Consider the following 6,000-nt stretch of genomic DNA (forward strand, 5'->3'; position numbering starts at 1 on the left):
TCACAGCTCGGCAGGGGTGAAAAAAAGTTCGGCAGGGGTGAGTAGATGCTAAGTATATACACCTCGTCCGAGATAAAATGGATACACTCAGCATATATCAGCACCTTATCGAGAATAAAGAAAATTAAATTTAATCTAGCGACGTTAGCCCGCGCGGGGTAACTCATCTATAAATTTAAAATTTTACTCTTACTTATATCTAGTATATATTATAATATCTAATATATTTATCTAATAAGTTTATAACGCTATTATAGCGGAAATTACTTAATAATTAAATAATATTAAAATACTTATATCTTATATATATATTATATCTATATTATATATATAATATATATATTAATAAATAACTTAGTTTAATTTATTAGATTTTTATAATAAAAGTAATAATAAATAAGATAACTTAAAAGTAAAGAGCTTAAAGTCTATTATTTCTCTCTCTATAGACTTAACTTCTATAATAAAATCTATACTATATTAATATTTATATATACTAATTATATATAAAATATAATTAAAAAGATAAATATTATTATTAATTAAAATAACTAGTATAAAGTAATAGTTAATAAGATTTAAGATTATATTATTATTACGAATATATAGTATAACTAAAAGAATTCTACTATCTTGACGAAATCCACGCTCTTTTGATCTAGTGGTAGGGATAGTCGCCCTATCCATGACAAATGGTAGTAACACCGGTTCGACTCCGGGTGTGGTCGGTTAGTTAAGATAGGTTACTTGTCGCTACACTGAGATTTGATAGAGGCTTATAAACCCTGTGCCTTTCTTAAGCTATACACACCAGGCCATCAAGTAACTTACGGCTGTGTATATCCGAAGGGCTTCTATATAGAAACATACGTATAGGCCAGCGCATGGGGATATACGCCATTTTTCGAAGTATATAATTATTATGAATATATAGTATAACTAGAAGAATTCTACTATCTTAATAGAATCCACGCTCTTTTAACTCAGTGATAGAAATAGTTATTCTGTTCGTAACAATTATTCTATTTAAATATTCCAAGATAAGTATAAATAGAATTCTTTATTTTATATATATTAGATCGAAATTCGATAGAAAAAATTATAAGAGTACTTAAGAGATAATTTATTAATATATATTTACGATAGACTCTATATATACTTAGTCTAAATATATCTTAGCTAATTAAAATTAAATATAATTTAATTATCTAAAGATTAATATAATTTATTTTTAAATAAAGTTTATTAAGATATAATTTTTAGCTAAAAATAATAAAAAGAATAAAAAGAAAGCGATATAAAAGTAAGCGTTTAAATATAGTAAGATTAAATATTATTAATATATTTATTGAAATATAATTATTCTATATTAAGCGTATAATCGAGTTAATATTATAAATATTAATAATCTTTAATAAAGATTTAATTCTTTACTTTACTCTTATTTAGTTAAGAAATATCTTAAAACGAATATCGAGTATTAATATAATACGTTTTTTATAGATTAGTAGACGTAAAGTATATATTATAAAAGTCTATAATCGAATATTACGATATATTAGAATTAATTATCTACGATATTTAAGTAAAATAAAATAAATATATATAGAGTAAATATTAAGTATATACTTATAATCTATAAATTATCTTCGTTAGTTATTTATAGAATAATAACTTAAAGTTATAGTATTAAGTAAGATATTTATTATTTATAGTTATACGTATAAATCTTAATTATCTATAAAAACTTATTTAATTTAGATTATAATTCTTATAAGAGAATTATATTTATATAGATTATTCGATATAATAATATAAATAGTATAATAAGTAAATATCTTATTATTCTAATTCTCTATTTAATATATATTAAGTTTATATAATATTTAATTATTTTTAAGAATAAGATAAGATAAAGTTATTTAGCTATAATATATAATTTAATCTCTATATTTTAAATAATTAAGATCGCTTTTTATTTTTTATATTAATCTTATATAAAGTATATTCTTATTATTCGCTATATCTAATTAAGCTCTCTAACGCTATTATAAATAACGTTATTAAAATTATTAAGAAATATAATTTACTAGATCTAATTATATATAAGTTAAATATATATTAAATAAGCGCTATATATATACTAATTATTTTCAAAATACTTTATTATCTTCTTATTTCTCGCGAGTTTTAAATAGAAATATAATAAAGATTCGCTATAAGCGATTTATTAAAGTCTAAATATTAAAGATTAAGTTTCTACTTTAATTTGAAAGTAGAGATTATTAAAATATAAATTTAATATAGCTTTAATAGATATATAACTTATAATAAGTATATACTTCTTTAAACTTTATTTTAACTTTATAAATACTTTAATAGAAATTTAATATAAATATACTTTTAATTAGCTAAAAGATAGTAAAGATTAATAAATTTAATTAATTATCTACTTTAATAAAGAGTATTATATAATTATATACTATATATATATATAAGCTAAGATCTTTTAATATATTTAATATATAGAAATAGATTTAGCTTTTAAAATAATATAAGAAAAGATATAGATTTTCTCGCTTATCGGATAAAACGCGAATATTAATTATAAATATAATTTATACTCTATTTACGATTAATATATATTAACTATAAATAAAAATTAATATCTATTATTATATTTTTATAAATCTCGAAATATATATTACTTATTATAAAATATTTATAGAGATATTTAAAATATTTAAGAAAGTATCTTAAAGATTAATTAATTTTACTTATATTATTATAAATTAAAGTTTTTATATTATAATAGTAGATATAAATAAAAAATAAGTTAAAAGTTAAATATAATATATTTTCTACTTAGATTTAATATATACTAACTTATATAATATAGAATTTAAAGATTTTCTTTATAATCTAGATTTAAAATTATAATAAAATAAATATCTTTAATATATATTAGTTTTCTATTAAATATATATTAAATATAACTTTATTAAGAAATTTCTTAAATATCTAGCTCGCTTTATAATCGATAAGATTTAAAATATAATAAGTATAGAAGATATAAAAAAGAAGATAAATAGTATATATATAATTTATTTTCAATTTAAATTATAAATTAATAATAAGAGAGTGCTATAAATTCTTATAGAATTTATTTTAGAAAATTTCAAAGTAAAAGTTGAATAGTAATATTATACTCGAAAAAATATAGAAATTAAAGAGAGTAATTATTTTAGTAATAATAACTTTACTAATTATTAATTATTTAAATTTATTATCTATTTTTAATAAGTTATATATTCAATATATATTAAATATATATTAATAATTATAGATTAAAAAGTTATATATAAGAGATATTTACTAAAAAGAATATAATAAAATAATAAGAAATTAATTAAATCTAAAGAAATAATAGCGAAATTATATAAATAATTATATTTATAATAAAGAAAGATAAAATTAATTAATTTTTTTAATTTAATATATACTTTATATATAATTATTTAATAGTAATCTTCTTATCTTAAATTATAGAAATTAGTAATAAGTCGCTCGACGAATTTAAAATCTAAATCTTCTATAAAATTCTAAATTTTTTTATAATAATTTAGATCTAATTATTAATATTAATTATAATTAATATAAATTTAGCGTAAATTTAACTAATATTTAATTTATTAAAACTACTCTATCTTTTTAATTAATTTTAATAAAAAGTCGTATAATTTTAACTTCTATTAGGCGTATATTATTATCGCTATTTTTATTATAAAAAATATATCTAATAATAAAAATCGAAGATATATATATATATGTTTTCGACTTAGATAATTAATAATAAGATATATATATAGCGTATATAGATTAAGTATTAAAGAATTATTAAATTTAAATAATAAAGAAAAGAATATAAATTAGATTAAAAGTTATAGAATCTAGAAATTTAAAATATAATTTATATAACTAGTATAGAATTAGCATATACTTAATATTAGTTAATTACTTTATCTAAAACTATAACGTAATTTATTTTTATCGCGTAAAATTAAAAAAATATTATTTTAAAATACGCTTAATATAACTCTAATAGACTTATCTAGAAATCTCTTATTAAATTCTCTATTTATTAAATTCGAATAATTATAGAGAATAAGTATTCTTATTAGAAATCTATTTAGATATTATTAATTATTAATTTTTAAATATTTATTAATATTCTTAGAATTTCTAATAGTTTTCTAATAATATAAAAAGAGAATAAAATATATATTATATTTTATAATAAAGAAGGTTATTAAGCTTTTATTTAAGCTCGAAAATCTAGAGAATTAATAAATATTTATATATTAGAAAAGTTATATATATATAAATACGAAGTATAGAATTAATATATACGAGATATAAGCTAGATTTAATTAAAAATAATAACTATTTTATATCTTAATATTAAAAATTAGTTAATTATAAAAGTTAATTATTTATAATAAAAGTATATATTAGATATAAATAAATAATAAATTTTATTTAATATATATTAGTTAACTTTCGTCGATAATAATATTATTTAATATATATTAAATCGAAGCTTAGTATAAAAAAGTAGTAGATATTAAGTATCTTAATATAATATCTTAATATAAAGATAAAGAATAAGTTATATATATACTAGAATAAAAAAAGAAAGATAAATAACTATATATAAAAACGCTATCTAATTAAAGTTAAATTTATATTAAATAATATATATTAGATATAAGCTTTATATATATATAAAATAGATATATAATATTTTAATATTATTAATAATATATACTCTATCTAAATAATAGCGATAAGATAAGAAAAATAGCGAGGTTTTAATCTTAGTATTAGCGATATATATATTAAATATATATCTAATTTTATTTATTAGATAGCTCTTTAAATTTTTTAGCTATTAATATATATTAGATATATATTAAATATAGAATAAGCGTATTTATAATAAAGAATATTTTTATAAGAGTTTAGAGTAAGTAATTCTAAATAATCGCGATAGAAAGAGAAGTCGCTATATTAAATATATAATTAAAATATATAAAATATAAAGATTATATATATTTATCTTATATTTACGCGTAAACTCGAGAGTTCTATAAAAGATTAATTAAGAATCTTCTATTAGTATATACTTAATATAAGCTAAATACGATTAGATATTAATTATAAAATTATTTAAGAAAATAAAGATAGATTTAATAGATATTAAGCTTATATTATATTTAGAATTTAATAGATTAAATAAATCTTTAAATTAAATATAAGTATTTATAGATAGATAATAATATATAATAAGTTTATATTTAACGTATACTCTATTTATATAATAATAAAATCGAGTTTTATAAATTATAGCGAAATTAATCTTAATATATCTACTTAGCGTTAACTTAATATATATAATATATATACTCTAACTTACGCGATAATCTCTATATTAATTATATATTTATTTAAAAAGCTATTTATAGATCTAACTCTACGAGATATTAGCTCTATATACATTTAATATATACTTAATATATTTAGACTTTAATTAGATAAATTTAATTTTATTAACTTTTAAAGAGAATATAGAGTTTAAATACGCTATTAGATATAAGTTTAATTTATACTTTATATTTATATAACTTATTTCTTATTAATAATAGTCTTCGCTAAGATAATATTATATCGAATTAAATTAATAATTAGATATTATTAATATATACTTAATTTAAATTAAATCTTAATATCTATTAACTTCGTAGTATTTATTATAAATATATTAATAAAGTTATTAATAAATAAGTTTAAATTATATATATATTTAGTATATTTCTTACTTACTAAAAGCTATTATTTATAAATATTAAATATAATTTTATATAATTATATCTTATTAATTATAATATAATAAATATATATTATTAGTATATATTTAAAATATATAAAGTATAATAATAA

Source organism: Letharia lupina (genome assembly GCF_014066315.1).
Source record: "Letharia lupina isolate WasteWater1 chromosome Unknown contig_18, whole genome shotgun sequence".
In the NCBI taxonomy this organism is placed as follows: Eukaryota; Fungi; Ascomycota; class Lecanoromycetes; order Lecanorales; family Parmeliaceae; genus Letharia; species Letharia lupina.